This window comes from Anser cygnoides, chromosome 8, assembly GCF_040182565.1.
Source record: "Anser cygnoides isolate HZ-2024a breed goose chromosome 8, Taihu_goose_T2T_genome, whole genome shotgun sequence".
NCBI classification, from domain to species: domain Eukaryota; kingdom Metazoa; phylum Chordata; class Aves; order Anseriformes; family Anatidae; genus Anser; species Anser cygnoides.
Window position 1 is genome coordinate 31692144 of NC_089880.1, and position 20398 is coordinate 31712541.

General features: G+C 50.4%; 1 protein-coding gene across 2 annotated transcripts in view; it reads right to left on the reverse strand.

Annotated features, from left to right (window-relative positions):
- Positions 1-15332, reverse strand: part of JAK1 (Janus kinase 1) — a 58744-nt gene extending 43412 nt beyond the window's left edge. The window contains exon 1 of one of the 2 annotated variants that reach the window (XM_067001261.1): positions 15167-15332. The gene's annotated coding sequence lies outside the window, so the exon portion shown is untranslated. The remainder of the gene's footprint in view (positions 1-15166) is intronic. The other variant, XM_067001262.1, reaches the window with a different exon arrangement.
- Positions 15333-20398: the final 5066 nt, after the last annotated feature.

Below are 20398 nucleotides of genomic sequence, written 5' to 3' on the forward strand. Positions count from 1 at the left end.
TCTTTTTAGAAAGCATTGCCTTGTCCTGTTCGCGCAGCTACTGCACGGCAACTTGGTGGTCTTCCCTTTAACAGCGAAGCATCCTCCTCTGAGCGTCGCACGATGTACGGAAATCGTGGAAAAAGTCCCAGTCGCACATACTCTGTATTTCAGAGCATCGAGTGAAACTCTTTGAAGTCTAGCTATTATAAAGAAGTCTGCCCAAAGAAAATAAATAAATAAAGTTACACGATGGTTGATGTAACATCTTCAGGAGTCTGCTGGCACTCCCGGGAGTGCCTTTACATTACACAAGTTTACAGGAGCTCGCTGTTCCTCCATTTCCAGTTTTGGCTAAGAGCAATTTAATACAAGTTTATGGCCAATCCTCACCACACACTTCCCAGTCTGGGTCCAGTTTCAAGGCAGCTCTTCAGAAGCACACGGAAGCAGACGTTGCTTGGCTGCAGCCCTCCTGCCCTCACTTCTGAGGCCCCTCTCCCAACAGCTCCAGGCTCAGGACCATTTCACTGCTGCCCCGACTCAGCACCAACAAGCCATCAGGTCTTGCTTTGCCTCCCGCTGCTGCTGAGTCCCACGATACCAGCTGCACACACAACAGGTCGGCCTTTCCTTCCAAGAGGCTGATGACCACGAGTTATCTCACCTTTAACAGCCGAAGCATGCCCAGTTTATCCCAACTCAGCCACAGTGCCTCTGGTCCGAAGAATCGTGACCCCAACCAGCTTCAGAAACAACACGGAGCTCGAGGAACCGGGCTGCGCACCGGACGCTTGTTTGCACAGCACGAGAAGAAAGCGACTGCCAGGCCCTGCGTGCGCCCCACGGCTGCGGTCCCTCCTGCAGCACCTTGCCAGGAGGTGGGGACGGCAGGGGAGAGGCAGCTGCAGGCCGGCGTAACAGCGAATCCACAAGCCACACTCTTGCACCTTCTTTGGCCCGAGCCCAAATCCTCACTCAGCAGCAGTAAACAGGAAGCCACCGCTGAACTCCACGACACACGCACGCACCCCAAGCGACCTCCTCTACTTCTTCCTCCTGCAAATACAGCTGTCAACACCTGTAAAGAGAATACCTGTGTCTGTCAAGGCGTGGGCCAGGGCCGCACCTTACCTTACTGGTCTTAAGAACTGCAGGGCTGAACGCGCTGCTGTCCTGAGAAAGGCAGCACTCGAAGCACTACGGAAATTGCAAGCAGGGTTATAAAACAGAAAAACTGTGAGTTGAATATTCGTGGTGGATAAAACCCCAAAATACTTCTTAAATGTATTAGATCACATCCCTTATGAAACACCTGGTGGGGCACAGAAGCATCCCTAGGTGCTACCGTGCTACTTTCACCACCCCGCCTCGCTGCTCCCGCTGCAGGGTCCGGCCCTGAGACCGATTTATCCACGGGGCACCCAATGCGGCGCAGTGAGCACTGGACAGCGGTACTTCCGAAAGCACGAGGCAGAACAAGAACAAAAATCACGCCAAGACCTAAAACTCTCAGAAGAGGCAAGACCAAAGACATCACTCCAAATCAATAAAATAAGTTGCTGCCATAAAAAGCAGCTTAAAGACCTAGCAGCTTTTAACTACCTTTCCTGTAAAGAGCTCCGTACAGTAAATGTGAGCAAGCAAATATTAAAAATAGCCACACAGGGACTGTCTCGTTCAATCACTTTTAGCACTGACTCAAACGTGGCTGACTCACCCCGAGTAGCTCCCTCCGTACCTACTTTCCCAGGGCTGCCTGAAACTTCTCTTATTTTACGCCCCGGCCGCTGTCACCGCCGACCTCGGGGCCTCTGACACGGCCGGATCACGCGTGTCCCCACGAGCAACACCCACTGCTAGCATTTCATCAGAATTTTGTAAATATGCTTTCAGCCTTTAATGATCACTTCTAAGTAAATGACTCACGGGATCACACTACCATGGACTGAAAGCCAACGTGAAGAAGGACCAGAAGTTCAGAAGTTTTCACGGCTAAATCACTCTTGACAAATTCTGCTATTACCGCCAAGCACCTCGCTCTACAAAACCTCTTCCTAGCCCCTTCCCTTCCAGCCACAGCCGTGCTGCTACCTAACAGACCACGGGTCTAGGAGCTGGCACGTCGTGAATGCAGCCTGCCATCCTTTGTTCAAACCACACCAAAAAAAAACGACAGAAAAAAAACCTTCTAAAGCAAGCCTTAGTCTTATTTACTGTAGTTTACAGGAACTAGCAGTCACATATAGGGAATTTCCATATTGCTAAGTTCGTAACTTCTATGCTTCAGCTGCACATTTACGATCAAAACAGCAGCAGGGAATGGAACAGCTATCACAGAGCCTTCGCAGCAGCTGTACAATTTAATCAAGGCCAATCAAGCTATTCACATCAATTGCAATCCACTTAATACCGCGCAGACGCTACAGGTGGCAAGATGGGATCTGGACACCTTATATACATAAGTACTCCTCCAGAACTGTGTGTGGTGTATATGATTTTTAGTCAAAGTCTTTGCCAGCCTTGCTATAGCATCCACTGATGCAAATAACTTTATTTTTATATCCATGCCTTAGAAGAGATCATAAAGAAAATGACCAAGGGAAGAAGCATGAGAGGTCGATGGCAGCAAAGCAACGCGCAGTCGGTTCATCAGAACACAACCTTCAGAAGTTACATCAAGTTTTTATTCCACCTTCACTTCTCGCTGGCAAAACAACAAGTGTGAGTTTCTGCTGAGGCTGAGCAATCTGGGGGGGGGAACAACATCAAGGGAAAAGAAAAGGCACGAGGAGAAGCACCACCTAGAGCAAATACTTGCTATTTCAGTGCGGCTCCAGGCTGTGGGGTGCTGTATTTGCACTGCTGTGCTGGCTGCCATCGGCGTGAATCATCCGTAGTAGCTTTTCTACTATGTTACACTGCGTCAATCTTTCAAGTTATCACTTTCTGTTCTTCCCTGCCAGGACAAGCCTAACACGGCCTAAACACCCCCCAGTTTGGGGGTGCCCCAGCATCACTCGGAAGAAAGCAAAGGTAGATAAACATTACATCCAGGCTGACCCATTTGTTCACCACCAGACAGTGTTTGTGTGCTTCCAAACCTACCAAAAACTAGCAGCGATAAAGTCTGAGCTCAAACTGTCAAGTCAGAAAAACAGGAACTGTGCTCTAGGACTGGGGTTTCGTGTTTCCCCTTTTCAACTTGATAACAGAACTGACAACACGCTTTGCATGGAGGCCATGAGACGCGACGTCTTCTGTATTTATGGTGGAGGGAACGAGCCTAAAATCAATTCTCTGCTGTAAAGACACGGGTATAATTTTAAATATAGAGAGAGCGTAGCTCCGTGCTATGTTTACTCCTTTTCGGAGCTGTACGAATGACAAAACAAGAGCAAAGGCAGCTCAGAAGGAAGGGGAACCAGAGAGGTCTCCCCGTGACCGCCCCAGCAGTAAGTTAGGAAAGGCAGGGTGGGGGAAAGAAGAGCAGAGAAAGTTTGAGGAAATTTAAAACGCCGCTCCCCTGGTTTTATACGCTGTACGTTTTACAATTACAAAGCCTGAATTTCAACACTAAGGACTATTAAGAAAAGGAACTGCTGAAAAACAGCCGGGCATTCCCTGCTCCGCTCCAGCTCCGCAGGCTGACAACCTGCAAGCACCACAGTGCTGCTAACTGGGAGAAAAACGTTTAACTGTAGCGAGAGATACCTCCTACAAAAGAATACCTGGAGAAAAAAGCTTAGGGGAGCAAATCCATCCCTTAACGTGCATGCACTTGTGTAGAGACTTATGAAAAAAGAAGCCGGGAGGCGCATGGGCCACGTGCCACCCCCCCAGCACAGCCTGAGCACGCTAAGATGGCTCCCCGAGCCTCGGCTCTGCGCTCTTAACCATAAAAGTACTTCCTTTTTCTGTCCTTAGAAGTAACTTACAACTTCACTCCTAAGTTAGCACGCAGGAATTTTAACAGCAAAGCTTCTGCCGCGTTTTATTCTTCTGTCGTACACACGTCCCCGTATTTACGCACACGCCATATATAAGGTATACAGACTGAAACTGTCCAGACCCTACAAAGACCTGCCGCGCCACGTGAGTGAGGCGTCGCTCATCATTTAGAGAAGCCCTGGGGAATTTTAGGCAGATGAGAAGCTTCACGCCAAACCCCTGCCCTAAATCACTGCCGGGGGGCTGCTGTCCCCTGCAAACCAACACACGAACGTCCAGAGAACCACCACGCCCGGCTAATTGCAGGATTTAGTTAGGAGGCAGCCGGTCAAGAAGAGCATTGATTTGTAACCTCATCAACTGTTTTAAACCCCGGCAGGTTTGCTTTGGAAGGGAATAAATATTTCATTAAACATTAGGCAAATATTAGCTGCGTTAAGCAGCCGTCTGTATCGAGGAGACTTCAGACAGAGCAAACGCACAGAGCAGGTAAAGCTGACCTCACTCTTCTTTTTTAAAGAAAAGCCAAACCTGGCTCCAATTCCTGCAGTAACTTGGATGCATCGCTCCTCCAGCATCATAGACCCGACCTTTCCTCGGGAATAGAAAATTTTATTCCCCTAATTTCTAAGGGGAAATAAATCCCAAACCCGCAGCACGCTGTAGGTTCACAGATACGTAACAAGGGCAGAACTTGCTCGTGCCCTGTCGGTGCACCACGACGACTGTCACAGCACCACGTAACAGCCACCGCAGCAATGTCACCTCCTGCTGAACGCCGCCCTGGAGGCTCCCAGCACCAGGTTGAGCGTCCTGGGCACCGCAGAAATCGCGTCCAAACCCAGCCTACGGAGTACCTGCATCCTCGCAGGACTCCGAAGCAGCAAGAGCTGGGGAGGAGGGGATTTCAGCACTTCCCACAATTTCTCCTTTCCTCTCCAAAACGCATCTTACGACAACACGTTGGAGGGAGTTCTGGGAGCCTGTTTTTAGAGATATACCTGCCAGTTTCTGCTCTGGCAGAAGCGTCACCCGCGCGGAAGGAGGATGGTCACGCAGAGCCCGTTCCACCCTTGGTGCTGCTCCGCTCCTTTCCAACCAAAAGCTTGAGCAGAACAGGGTTCTCAACAATGCCCTCAGAAGAGGGCACAGATCTGATTTTATGTTTTTTAATGCATGACACCCACAGTTATCAGATCCTCACACTGAATCCTTTTTCCATTCTGCAACCAAACCACCGGAGAGCTGACTGTCAGCATCCATCAGCTCCCAACGAGCCTTTCTGTCTTTCCCCAAGCGCTCAGCGTACGATTGATCTCTCAGCATTAATCTCTCCTGAAAACCTGAAAGTCTAGCGGAAAAAGACAGGCAGAAAATATTCTCATGAACAGGTTCACCTGAATGTACGGAAAAGACCAAAAGCCCTTTCCACAGAGCCATGACGAGCAGATCCAGCTCCTAACACCTGCGAGGGGACAGAAATCTGCCTGCTACTGTTTTGTCGCCAACCACAGCAAGGAAGGCCAAAGTACGCTCAGATTCAAGGAGTCAGAAAAAAATGTTCTATGTACTTCATTTCTTTGATGATAACAGAAGACCTGATTTGTTAAGTGTTAAACCCATCATAAATACCAGACCACTTTTTTTTTTTTTACCCCGCCCCGCAAGAAGTTTTGACAGCTAAGGGACTGTGACCAGCAATTGCTGGGATCAGGGCAAAGGCCTTCGTTCAGGCTGCTCCAAGCCTCCTTTTCTGCTGGCTGATAGCACCCACTCAACCTGCTCTCCAGAGCAGCAAGGCCTCTGAAAGCCACCCTGCCATTTCAGCTAAGAATGACGGAAGCTTAATTGACGGTCGCAGAAGCCAAAAAATGTACCCCGTTATTAGCACATTCTATACGGGATGTTCCTGGAGCGGAGCTCTTGGTGCTTTACACAGGAATGCCACGCTACCAAGGTGCCCTCAACCAGGGTTTGACTCTGAACTAAGTCCCGAAAAGTGATCTCTTAACATTAGCTTCTTCTTCAGCCTTGGGTTGGCGCTCAGCAAATCCCATTTGCAGGCTCTCCACTGAGAAAAAGGATTTTAGTTTAGAGCGTAAAGCAGTTCTTGAGGCAGCAAAAAAAAAAAGAAAAAAAGCAACAAACTTTTATTAAAATCTTTGTCCTAAATAGAAGAAACCCCTTCTACCTCTAGCTGTGCCCCGGCCCTCTGCAGCTCTGTCTTCCTACCCTGACCATCGTGTGAGCCTCAGCTGCTGCGGCAGCACGAAGAACCGGGCTGAGCTCCACGGCGGCTGCTTGGGCAAGCAGAAAGGGAGCAGCGAGCACCAGGGGATGGTAACCTCCGAAGCCGTATCGAGCACACGTGCAAGCTGCCCTGGCTCTGAATGAGGAACCAGCGCCAGTTCATCTGCTTTAAAAATGTGAGCTGAAATACGTGGCGCGACTTACTTCTAGACGGAGCCACGCAGAAAAGACGTCGCAGTTTAAAAGCCTTTGCCAGCTTCAGCAAAATTATCAGGAAGAGACAGTGGTTTGCATCTCCGCTGTATTTTGAAGGCTGAACTCGCCACAAAGTTTGGTACAAGTGAAGGTTTTGAAGCTTGTAATTACTCAGCCCTACCGGCACGCACTGATTTGTCTGCACCGCGTTCGCTTGGAACTCCCAACACAAGCGGGACTCAGCAGCGTACGTGTATAAGAGAATAGCAATTTATATTAATTGGTAATTAAACTTTATCAAGTAGTTAAGTACCAGAGACATAATGGATTGAAGAAGTTCTAAGGGACTCGTTCCTCGGAGAAGGAACGAAGATCTCAAGGCCCACAGTGGCAGCCCTGCAGGGATGGAGCTAACGCATGATCCCCATCTGTCTCCCTTCAGAGGCAGAGCCCCGCCACAGATTTATAGGTTGGCAGGTCCTGCCCTTGTCACGTCTCATTAACTCTCTGAGTGTAGAGAGCAAGAGGGTGGTTCTAAATAAGCGCTTCTCCGCGTGCTAGATGGTACCAGGTCAGCAGGCACACACCGCGGCGCAGCTCAGCTCCAGAGAACGCTTCTTCGTGTACGCAGGGCTGGATGAAGCCGAGCTGCTTCCACTTCAAAGCACACCAGCATTTCTTCGGCAGGACTGTCACAAGAGAGAGCATTCGGGTTCACACATCCCTGTGGAAAGCAGGGGAGGGAGCTGACGGGAAGCCTTCTGCGCTGCACAGGCATCCTCCGAGCGCGCTGCTTGCCCTGCTGCAGGGGCGACGAGCCCTGACAGGAGCGCCCTCAGGCAGCGCCGCTGCGACCCGCCGCGTGAAACCCCGGTCCTGCCGGCACCCCCGCAGCACGGCTGCCTCCTCCCTCCACACGCACACTGTAAGCGAAGAAAAATCTCGGCTCATTTTTCTCTTAACTCGACGGCAAACTTGTAAGAATACGGCGCGATAAAATCGGGAGACGCCTTCTTCACTGCAAGGCAAACTTTCGGTCAGTTCCAACAAAGGGCAAGCAGGGAACCTGTACAACGAAGCAAACACGACTGGCATCTCAGTTTTCAGGCTGCGCTCCCATACACCAGATATTCAGGATATGAAAGTTGCCTTTTTTTTTTAAAGCAAAGCGAGCCCTCTGTTTGCCAACGTGCCTTCTCATACAGATGTAACTTGCCTGTGTTGCAGTCACGTGTGCAGGAAGCTGACAGAACTGTCAGAACAGCAGGATTTTTTCTTTTAACTTGGCCGAAGATCGCTGTTCGTAGTTTGAAAAATGATTTCTTTTTTTTTCTTTTAAGTCAGCATTCCTTAAGCGTCCTTTCACTTACTAAGTCTATCTTTAAAAGTGAATTTAAACCTCTTATTGAAAAGACTCGTAACGCACGGTCGTGAATCACTCCCAAAGCCAGCGCTGGCACAGAACAACACAAGCTGATTTTTTCCAGACAATGCCAGTGGTGAGACCAAGGCTTCCAGGCAGGAATGCCGGTGGGCAACGCTCACGCTAGCAACGCGCATCTACGTACAACGCGCCCATTGAGCTGCAGGGAGCTTGTTCTGCATCACCAAAAGGCACGGCCCCCGCTCCTTCCACGCGCCAGGAACTGCCATCGGGGCAGCGACACAGCACACAAGTCCTCTTGGCAATCAGCAGCCGTGACCCTACAAAACAAGGGGACCGAGACAGGCTCGTTTGCTCTGACCGTGCCATCACTTCAGAGCTGGATCGACTCCTGACTATTCCCTGCCTCTTACAAGACACAGTTATTGAGAGACTTTGCAAAAATCAATACATAACACTGCAGTAAAATGCATTTAAGCCACTCTCTAAGCCAGGCGGTGATGTTTCTCATAGAAAACCCGTTGCAAGGGTGCTGAGGTCCTATCACTACTTCAGAAGAACACGGTGTCCATCACAGCCTGTACCGACTCGTGGCGGACTAACTCCGGGCACGTCAGCATTAGACGTGGTGGGAGGCAGCACCCCCGCTAAATTACGGAATCGCAGCCACTGCTGCAGCAAGCACACCAACTGCACCTTGCTCTTCCTTCAGCTTACGTCCTTGAAGCACAGGATGCCATGGACCCCAAGGAAAAAGACTATATATAAATTATGTATTAATATGTCACCGATGTATTATTAACGGGGGAACAATTATCTGAAGGTTCCACGAGGAAGCTGCAAGGGGGAGAGGTGCTGAGGGGCGCTCACCCTCTGGGTGCTACCGACCAGCCCATCACTCAGCTGGCGTCACCGAAGTGCTGCCTGGGTAACAACCTGGGGACCACCCAGCCAACGCAGAGCTCTGAATCTAGGAAAAAAAGAAAACCACAGGAGGATTAAAGCTGAAAATTCACAGAGTTTGAGGTCCCGGCGAGATGGGAGAGAAGGCATCCCTGCCTGCACGCTGGTGGGGAATGACAGTTTGTGCTCTGCTGGCACAGATACTTTAAAAGGCTTCCAAAAACTGGAGAGGTCACAGAAACAAGCAGGAAACAAGATTTCTGCAGTAAGACCTGGTCATCAGAAAATCTGCGAGGCCACTTACTACTGAAGTGCTACCGCTGGGGAGAAAGCTGGGGATATTAAATGGCTCGTTAGTGGAAAAATGAGAATCAAAGTAAGGGCAGAAGATTCAAATAAGGGAAAAGAAATAGTTCAATACAAACGCAACAAATCGGTGAGAGTAGAAAGCCAAAAAGGAAAACAGAAAATGTGCTTTTTTATTTCCAGAGGAGCGGGTAACTCCTGCAGAGCAGCGTGCTCCAGCTCAGGCCACAGAGCTGTGACGGGGGGCCAAGGCTGGGTGATTTAACTGCCTGGTTCCTTCTGAACTCTCAAACTCTCTAAATACACGGGCTCAGACAATTTCAAAATTATTAGTATGTTTTGCCATACTTTGAGGAAAAGCGAAATGCAGAAGCATTCGGAAAGTGAAAGGTTATTTCTTGTGCATCCTCAGTAAATATGAAAGAGCGTACAGGAGAACGACATAATGTGAACTGCAATCGGCAGCCTGTGATTGTTCTTGATCAAAAACATCGGAACTGAGGGAGGCCACCTCTCCTCTCCACGCGGGAGACCGCCAGCCTAAGGTGTGAGAGAGCCTGACATCCTTGGGTCAAAAATTTAAAAAAAAAAAAAAAGGAGAAGAAAAGCAAAGCACCATGCAAAGCAGCACGTTTAAACAGCAAAGTATGTGCGTAATGCCTAGAGCAAGATTCGAGCTAGATGGTACCTTTTGTACCTTTTTCTTGAACAACTAATGCCCTGCAGCCTAACAGAGCTTTACCAAAAAAAAACCAAAAACCTGCTCTGAATGTATTGTACTCCAGTGAAATCCCAAGCGGTGCAGAGACAGGTATTTATGGATGGCAACCAACGGGAAGTTACTTAGACTGCTCAAGTGCCAAGGCTTTTAGGGCTTGTTTTGTTAAATGTACTGCTTTGTGCTGCTGGCGTCTCAAAACGGGTATAAAAGTTCGGTGTGCCAAGCTCATTTCCTGACGAAGCGAGTCGCCACACACACAAACTTCTCACCGAGCGCTCCCTCGCTCCCCTGCCCAAGTCAGGATGTAGCACCTCCGTCTGCTTCTTCTCCTTACCTACGGACGCAAAAGGCCTACTTGGAGCACTTTGTGTATTTTAAAGCTGCTCGTGGACGCGCAATGTCCTGTTACGTGCTTTCAAGCGAGCTGTTGCCCAGCAGTGGTGTGTATTCCAGGCTGGAGGGAAGAGCAGCTGTCCCATCTGATTTTCCCCAGCCTTCCTGCCTCTCTAAAGCCAAACCACGAAGAAACGAGGTGGGGAGACGGCAAGCTCTTACAAACCTGAAATAAATACTGCACCGACAGATGTTCGCTTTGCTTTACAACGTAACTCCAATCTCAGAACAACCTACTGCACTACCAGCGATCCAAGTCTCGGCAGAAGACCACAAGAGACAAGTCTGGAACTTCCAAGGCTGGAAGGTTTGGAGCCCTTTCTCTTACCCTGCAGCATCTCCATACATACAAGAGTTTCAAAGCCCTTCAGCAGAGAGCTGCTCCCCTCTCTCCATTTCAGGTACCAGCAGAAGAGCAGCGCTTGTGCCACCAGCTAAGGCAGGACGCCTTCTCTCAGCTGGACCTGCAGCCTCTGGCATAAAGGTTTATAAGAAACCAGCAGGTCATTTCACAGGAGGAAATGACAAATGTCTATACCCCTCATTCTTTATTTACAACTGAAAAATATTCAATACTTTGATCTGCAAGAAGCTGTGCTCGCCGCACCACTGGGAATTAATTCAAAGAAGGCAATTACTGTTGAACAGGAATCTTCTCTTGTTTAAAATAGCAAGAGCCAATATTACCTCAATATATGGAGAGGGAATTCAGCATGGGCAGGAGAGTCTGGGGCAGAAATGCACTGCAGGAATAAACAGGCTGTTTGGCCAAAGTCAGGCACCGGCCAGCAACAGCTGAGATTAAAACAAGGGACTTCAAACCCAACCCAAGGCTTCAAAACCCATCCAGCACCGCATCACGTGCTTATCCATCCCGCTCCTATCTTTGTGAGCCTTCCTGTCCCCTCCTCCGGCACACACACAACCCGAGCCTTGACTCACGCTAACTCTTACCTGCTGCAAAACTCGGAGAATTTAGCGCTAAACACCAAATTCCTCCAACTTTACGGCAAACTCTCATTTACCCAACAGTCCAGCTTGAAGGGGCAGCCTAAAGCACCTCGCAGAACGAACTGCCAGACTGGTGCATTTAGGATGGATGCGTTTCCTGAAGCCAGTCACCCCACAAAGCCTGCTCGCTGCTAGCGAGCCCTCCTGCCCCCCGGGGAGCTGGCAGCCGTGCCCTGTGTTTCTGGAAGGTGGCTGCGCTGCCATCAGAGCTGCTGACTGAGCAGAACCAAGAGCAGCGCTCACCCACTTCCACTAACACAAGCGATTTTCCTTTTCTTTGTCAGCTGCAACTGCATTTAGTCACCTTAAGCCTTCCAGAAGCTTCTGCATCAAGCACCAGCTCTGATTTGATTGTTCCAGGCCTTCAGCACTGCCTCTCTCCTTAGTTCAGCATGATGTGCACATCCCAAGCTTTTCCCATTAACTTCCAATTCTCAGTTCTTTCCCTTTATTTCCTATTTTTATCTTTCACATCCTGCAGGGAAAAAAAAATCTACCAATTTTGTGCGACAGGTATTTCAAAACATTAAACAGTAACAATAATAAGCATATAAACAAAAACATTTGTGTCACTATTGGCATCAAAAGCACGGTAAAAGGCCAATGCATGCAGAGAGACATACAGATCACGCTTTTCCATGTATGAAGCTGCTCTTCCAATTTCACATAGCTCAGGTTTTCTATCATTTATGCAGTTATTTATATCATCAGCTCAGGAACAACAGAAAAAAAATATTCTAGCCAGAAAAACTGTTTGAAGCTTTAAGCCCTTCAGCCACCCTCATAACGAACAATTCTCAGGACCTATTCCTTAAAAACCCACCCAGCCAGGACATAAAAGCCACTAAATCACGCTTCCTCACTTCCCCCTCCACTTTGAACCAAGAGAAATCGCAGCCGGCTTGCCCAAGAGAGCCAACATTACCCCACCACCCCCACGTAACCGAGCGGCTTTTAATGCCGTGTTGGCTCTTCCATGGGGCCAGGCGAATGGGAAAAACCGAATACTGGATGGGATACCCAACGCGCTGCCAAGAACATCAAATAAAATAAAGGAGCAGATCGATCTTCCCCTAATCTGTCACTTCAAGCGTTGGATCAACGCTATAGAAACAGAGGGGAGTAACAATTTAGCTGCCAGACACCCCAAAATCCTGCTAAGACTCCGCTCTCCTTCTCTTCACGTTTCGCCCAAGCAGCAGAACGGCGCGGTCGGTCCCTGGCAGAGCTCCCTTTGCGAACGGCGGGCTGTAAGGACTCACTGACCGAAACGCGCGCTGAACAGGAAAAGCCATTTTCTATCAATTTGGCAAGTGTCTGCCATTATCGATACCTGAAATGTAATTGCATCTTAAGTGCTTTAGAGACCCAGAGCAATCTGAGTGCGTTTACAGGAACGATGCCTGATCAGTAAGAAATGACAAGCTGCTGTTCCTTTGTCGCCTGCCCAACTTGAATATCGACAGTTTATGACAAAATGTTTTATTCTGAATGATTTTTAGGTACTGATGGACATGAGGTAAGTCAGGAACCAAGACCAAACTCTGTCTTCTCTCTCTATCTCTGATCACACTTTCTGGTTTATGGCTTCTGTTAATGACCCTTTTCAGATCCAAACACAAGCCAGCCTGAAGGGTTTGTTTTCCTATCTAAACAGCTTAAGTTCTCAAAACAATTCAAACACCTTCCTCTTTATGTAAACACACAGGGCAGCTTTCTCGTGCAATTCATGCCCGACGCAGCATGCAGAGTCAAGGGTTCTCCATTCGGGTTTGTGCCGCATTTTGAATTTCTTCCTCGTACCAAAGCGAGCAGCGGCCAGGTGCCAGGAAACCCGGGGCCAGCTCTGCGGGGGAAAAAACGCCCTCCACCTCCACGCCGAGGGAGGATGGGGAGGTGCGTGGTAGGAAAGAGGTGAAGCCTTCCTGTCCGCAACAGCACGCCTGACAGTCAGGATGCTGCCTGAGAAAACTCAAAGATTTTTTCCCCTCTGCACAAAAAAGGGAAGCTGCTCTCTGCCAATTTAGGCTTTTATCTGCAAGACCAAACTACAGAAAAGTTAACCTAAATTTACCAAATTAGTAGCGCTTACTCTTCCAACCGAGAACCCTGGATTACCTCAGGCCCTCTAGACATGAGGTAGAAGAATTAAAGTAACTTCAAACTGTGGGCTCTGCCCACAAAAAAAAATGAGTTTAAAAGGTTTGTTGATTTTACCCACTGAGTCTCTCCTGTGACTGCTCAGGGATACTTCACTTTTTGCTCTGCAGCTGATGCAGGTCTGCTTTCCAAAGCTTTTCTACCAGATACTCTCTCCAGGTTTTGCTTCTCATTTGTTTCATAAATTCATTTAGCAGACAAGTCAATTTGGATATGCACAAACAGCACACTCCCTATCAGTTCTGGATTTCCAGACTCTGCTTCTTATTTTTAAAGAAGTTTGACATTAATTCTGAAATATTTTTGCAGCACAGAGACTTCCAGGAGCTGACAAGCTTAGATTCGTTCCCGTTCCACGTTTATATTCTTGAGCAAATTTAAACCCACTCAGTTTGGCTTTTTACACGTTTTTTCACCTAACCTTTCCTAAAGGTCAAAAGCTCGCAGTTTTGCTCTGTGTGAGCATAGAGTATTCTCTGTTCCACTGGGCCTTGGGGCAAGCGGCACGCAGACACTTAGACAAGTACGATATTCAAGGAGAACCAAATCACCATGAATATATTTACATAAAAAACAGAAATCTGCCTGCGATTGCTCGCTTGTAACACCGCAGATGACAGCAAGGGCTTGATGCGACCTGCCGGCTGCCGAGGCTCCAGCAGCGTGTCCTCGACCTGCTCCGGGTTCCCAAGCACCTGTCCCACGGCATCACCCAGCACAAACCCTGACCAAGGTGCAACTTCCTGCGTGTTTTACAAACAAGTGCCAGGAGGAAATGCCTACCGCTCCCCTTATATGGGCAAAACAGAACTTGCAGCTATCTTCGGCACCGGCGATTCGAGCGGCACCAGCGTACGCACCGGAGAAAAACATCTCGGATGTTCGCTTCTTCGAGCGAGCGCTAACCCGGGCCGACCGGAGTTACATTTCAACGCTGGTGCGACTTTGACTGACTGCATCCTCCCTCCCCCCAAACTCTGCTGTACCCACCTGGTCTGTTCTCCAGTCCCGAGGCCTCAAAACAGCCCTGATGTGTTCCCCTGCCTCCACGCCAGGTCCTGTCCGAGCAGAGCTGGGCCCAGCCGTGCCCGCCGCACACCGCAGCCCCCGTGCCGCCCTCCTGCCACCAGCCAGCCGGCTCCGCGGCGGGGCTGGCGTTCAGCCTTTTATTTCCTGGTTCTCCTGTATAAGCTTTCATAGGCGTTTTTTCCACCCTAACCCAACAGGAGGGCCTAAAACAACAGGACGCTCGGTTTTCTTCTCCCCCGCGCACAGCAGAGCCGTGCTCCCGGGTGGCCGGGGAAGGTGGGCACGACTCGCCACACAGGGCTACCTGCTTCCAGGCCGGGCCGTACACCCACCGGGCACCGTCCCCGGAGGCAGGAGCACCCCCGGGAGGTGCCGAAGGCTGCCCAAGGCTGGCTCTACCCGTGGCACTGAGCAGGCACCGCACCGAGCGCTGGGCCCGCATCCACCCGTCCAGGCCCCCCCCGAGCCGCACCGAGGCGTGAGGCAGCGCCGCCTCCGAGCCGCCCCGCTCACAAAACAGAACCGGGGGCCCACAGCGGATCCGCGACCGGCCAGGAACACCCAGGCGGTTTGGCGTTTTCGTTGTGGGTTTGATTTTTTTAAACTCCGACCCCCGTCCCGCACCACGCGGCCTCAGCCCGGCGCTGCTCCACGCCGGTTCCCCCCCCACACACACCCCCCCTTCCACCACCCCCATTCCCCCCGCCCCACCGCGGCTCCCATCGCGGGCCCGAAGCCCTCCGAGCCCGGCGGGTCCGACCGCTCCCCCAGGGGCTCCCTCCCGGCTCCCTCCCGGCCGCCATCTCCCCGAGCTTCTTCTTCCCCCGGAGGGGGGGGGGAAGCGCCGGGCCCCGCCGCCCCGAGCCCCCGCCGGCTCCACTCACCGCCTCCTCCGCGCCTCGGGCGGCCGCGCCCCTCTCCCGCTGCCCCCGCGGGGCTGGGGGCGGCCCGGGCCGTGCGAGAGCCGAGCCGGGGACGGACACCACCGGAGAAGGGGCAGGAGCAGGGCGGCGGTCCCGGCACGGCGGCGGGCCCGGCCCGCGGAGCATGCGCTGGGCCCGGCCCGCCCGGGGGGTGGCACCCGGCCGCGGCCGCCTCCCGCTCCGGGGAGGGGGGGGCCGAGGGGCCGCCGCCATTTGGGGCGCTGAGAGGAGCCCCGGGAGGGGCCCGGCAGGGGTCTGCCTGCCGGGGGGGGCCGGGGAAGGCAGCCCAGCGCCCAGCTCTGCGTCCACAAGGGCAAAAGTCGGTGCCTAAAAAAGCTCCGTCGGGCAGTCTGTGCCGAGCGGGGGGTGTCCGCTGTCCCTCAGCCTTCGAACAGCCGTTCAAAGCCGTGTTATGAAATGTAGTTAGAAATGGGGTGGAAGGGTTCTCGTGGTCAAAAATTACTAATAAAGTCTCCCACAGCACCTGGGTGCAGGCAGGCACTGCTGCCTGGCAGGCTGATGTTAAGACTTTTAACCAGGACTTGCCTGTTTCTTCCTTAATCCTAGCCAAAAAATCCAAAGCGGAGCTTGCCTGAACGTCTTGCGTTTGCTTTTCTCTGAGCTCTTCATCTTCTAGTGAAAACAATACTGCCATAACGCTGGTGTGTTTTGATCCGCTTAAAAAAAAAAAAAAAAAGCCTATCTGTCTCCACGCAGATGTGCACAACGCGGCAGCGTGAATACCTTGGTGTTTACACCGAAATGATGAGATAAACAATTCTCCCCTCTGCACAGAAAAGAAATTGGTTTCTTCATTGTGGTTTCAAACTCTCAAACTCACAGGAAACAGTCTGAGTGGAAGTAATATCAGTAAGAAAACAATTCACTTCAATAAAATGATTGCCCCCTTCCTGCACATGCACACACGCCCGGCATTTTCTTCTGAGAGAAGAGCCAGGCTCCAGCTGCATTTCACAGGCATTGTCCTAATAGCCAAATCGAGCATTAAAAACACACAAAACAACAAAACAAACAAAGAATGGTAAACGTGATTGCTTTCAACACAATGCTAGTTTCACGTCATTTGCTTTGGTTTAATCAGAGCACGCTGATGGCATCTTTTTGTCGAGGCCTTCTCACGCACCAACAGTACATGGGTGCGCAAGTGCCGTTGCTGTTACGAAGTGTTTATACGCTGGACCCGCTCATCAGTCCCAGCTCATCTGCCTCATGCTTTGGCTATCCCGATTTTCAAAGCTTTTCTCCTTGGAAATCACCCCAAGGCTTTTCATCTCCCACACCAGAGCTGGGCGGCGGGGGCTGATTGCACATCACTGCACGTATGCGCATGTCCATGTGGTTGTAGTTTACAAACTAAAGATAGATGGACATGGATTTTTTTTCCCACTTTCCCAAGAGGAAACAAGCCAGCACTTCCCCGCCCCTCTTTTCAGAGCTGTCAGGGAAACAGCAAAGTGTAATTCGGATGCTATTTCACGGTGTTCATCTTTTTTCCCTGCCACGTGGCGTTGTTGTCTCTGGATTACCAGTGCTCTGGGTGCACGGGTATGGCCCCGAGCAGAGAGCACTGGGGTCTCACCCCATTTCCACCGTGCTGGTGATCTTTGCTGAGGTCGGAAGGAGAGAGGTCAAACCTGTGGCTGCAGCTGGTGGCACCTGCGGCCGTGCCATGGCTCTAGGCCTTGACTTTTTCTTCCTTTTTTATTCTGATTTTTTATTCTTCCTTTTTTATTCTGATTTTCCCCCTTGATTTGCCTGACAGGGCTGCACTTCCGTTGATTTTGTTTGACTCTTGCTAGCCCTTTCTGCGGCTCTGCCTGCATGGTGATAAAATCAGCTTTCCTTGGTGAGTTTTCATGCTTCGTAACATACCAGATCTCTATTACTTATGCATTACAGTCAGTGTTTGTTTCCCGGCACAGCTACTGATGCTGCAAATGTCCTTAAATCCAGATCAGAGCTGCAAATCAAACCAAAGCCAAGAAGAAGGCTGTGACGGAAGGATTGCATAAGGGGCTTAGCCCGGGGCTGCTCACAGAGGCCGCAGCTCAGAGGAGAGCAGCTTTACCTCCGCCCCCATCTAAACCAGTGCTCAGAGCCCGAGACCTTGCCCAGGGGTGACCCAGGCTCCCAAGGGCCACGTCCTTCAAAGAGGGCTAAATTCTCATGTGCTCACACACCTCCATTCCAAAAACGGGGCTGGGCTCCTGTGGCACCTACAGTCTTACAGAAACTGTGTGTTTAGTCTCCTGGCCCTGCCTACAACATGAGCTTTTTGCTTTTTCTCCTTAATTTCAGGACTGTGGTGTCCTCTGATTTCTGCTGGTTGTTCTGTGACATGTAGTTTCGGTGAAATCAACGCGCTTCTAGAAATTAATCCCCAAACTCTATTAATAACAGGATTTCCTGCCCATCCCCAAACATAGTGACCGATCTGCCCATTTTCCTCATTGGGGCAGCACCGACGTACACCCCTCTGCTCTTTCCAGCTATCAGTTTCACAAAAATCTTCAGGAATTTAGTATTTTTAACACCGCCATCTCCCTGCTAAGTTGACTGGAAGCGACCAACGAGTTCAAAAGCTGTCAGTGGGGACGTCAGGCTGCCAGACAGGCGGACGGACAGACAGACTCCATTTTCAGAAAACCTATTCCTTGGGAAAGCAGGCTAAGTGCTCAGACCCCCCAGTCTGCTTTCACCACAACACACCATCCTATGGCAAGGATGTAATTTTATATTAAAACATTGAAAGTGGTTTTCTCTGTGGAATTAATCACAGGTACTTGTAGCTGAGTATGTTTTCCTGCTCATAAAGAGAGTGGGCCTGCAAAGAGCTGCAGAAAAGGTCTTTGATGCAAAACATTTTTTCCTACCCCTGTAAGTACCGTACTGGGGTGGAGCGACAAGTCGGACGAATTGCTTCGTATCTTACTTATTTCTTTATTTTGCAACTTCCAGGAAGCACTGATGTCCTCCAAGAAAAAAAAAAAAAAAGTAGATATCTAGACTTGACTTTCTTGGTATTTGTGAATTAAAACTCAAATGAAATTCAAACGAGTTATCTCTTACAGCCTTCTTTAAAGAAGAGGGTGGGCAGTTACGTACAAATTTTCCCCTACTTCAGTTTTCAAGTTTCCAGAAGCCAAACATCACCTCTGCTTTGGTTATCTTTGAAAAGGTGAGGTTTTCACACGATTTAAAACAGTATAAATGTTAAAAAAAACTTTTTTTCCATAGCGCTTCAAACTACAGCAAGTGGCTCTGCGTACAGTAAAGTGCTATAAATCGCTGATGCCATCAGCTTGGAATTGACTGCACCCTTACATAAATGTGATTCAACACCATCTGAGCGGTTTCACTTGTCTTTGGTTTGTTCCTGGCAGTACGTCTGGAGTCTGGTTCTTCTCAAACGTGCTAGCGAAGATCAGGAGGAGACAGGGAAGCCGGAGGAGCTATGTAAGGTGTAAAACTGGCCTCTGCCTTTCAATGTCAGCAATTCCTTACGTTGTAATGGCACTAGAAAGTACACTGGCAATAAATTTCTGTGCTCTTGTATGCTTCTGCAGAGCATCAGGCTATGCTCACTGCTGTTCAAATTAGAGTTTATTTTATAATTTTTTTTTTTTCCCCAAAGAAAAACATTCTTCCAGTTTTCCCTCCAGGGATGGGAGTTACAAAGTAGAGCATGTCGGGGATTTTTTCCTTAAGATCATCAAAACTGATCTTCTCACTCAGAGCTATTTTTCCTGAGGCAGATGGCAGGAGCTGTTCCCAGCCGGACGCACGCCAGGCTGGCCTCGCCCCGCGGCCGTAGTGCAAGGAGCAGCCGGGACACGGGGCCGGAGGAGCAGGACCAGCACCGCGGGGCAGTGCAGAGCTGGGCCAGGCAAAAAGGGTGCCCTAAACCATCCGTTGGATGCCTGTCAGCGGTGCAGCGGGGAAATTCGGGCAAGACATCCTCCCTGCGAAGCCTCCCCATCGGTGAAGTGGATAGCACCGCACACCATCACCACACAATATCTTAGGGAGTGCGAGGCCCCCGGATACTGCAGTGACGGGGTGGGACTTGCCCCGGGGGCTGTATAAATAGATATGCAAGTGCACAAGCCCTTTCATCTGATCTGTTGCTGAATTTATCTTAAACTTCCTGTGCTCACATAACATGCGTGAAAACGTGTTTGTGACACTGCTTTCAGAGTGCTTGTCTCTGCTTGGAAAAGCAAGTGAGAGAATTTATTTTGAGACAGCTGGAATGTGGGAATTATTTCTTCCTAATTAACTACTTCTAAATACCGTTCTCAACCCCAACCACCACCAGCACTTTTTTTTTAAAGCTAACTGGGGTTTCTAACAACCTCCGTCTGGGAAGGCGAGGTACTCCTTGTTGATGATCTAAATTTACTTTGAAAAAAAGCTCAAATCGTGCCTGTCCAAAGCAGTCCCTGTTCCCAGGGTGCTGTGGCAGCCGCTGCTGAAAGCCAGGCTGCGGGGGGATTTCCTGCTCGGGGCCTGCGAGCTGGCAGAGCCGCGTGGGAAGCCGAGCACGTAGCTCTGCTTCCCGACTTCCCTCTTCCCTGGCTGGGGACTGGAGCTCGCACGCTTGGCTCTGAGCTCGGGAGCGCGGGGATGCTGCTGCCGTGCCTCGGTCCTGCAGCGGGAGCGTTCGTGTTGCTACCTGCATGTGTCTGCTGTTTTTTTTCCTGTTGCCAGCTTTCTGGTTCTTCCCTGTCACCGAAGCAAAAGTCTTATCTGGATTTTCTTCAGCTTTCTCTGATGAAAATATACCAGCGGCTGGCACGGCACAACCAGTGCAGCCCAAAGCCTGTGGCTTGTCCCGGACGAAATGGAGCAGAGTGGTGGTGGTGGCCAGCTCCAAACCCCACTCCTCATCTCCTTGGTCTCTGCTGGAGAGCAGCAGTTTTATGTGGTGTTCGCCGTATTCCCCCTTCCTTCTGTCGCCCGGAGAATTACCGTCATGTTTCCAGGAAGGGTGGTGTTCACGGTCAGAGAGTCACTGAATTAAAGAATCAAAGAATCACAAAATAGTGGCACAGGGGGGGGCTCAGAAATAAGAGCTGGACGGCAAACTCCAGATCTGGAGATCTGTGGACTTTCCAAGCCCCTTGAGACGAGCGGTGCCACCACCAGGAGGTCAGCGCCCCCGTCTTTGCC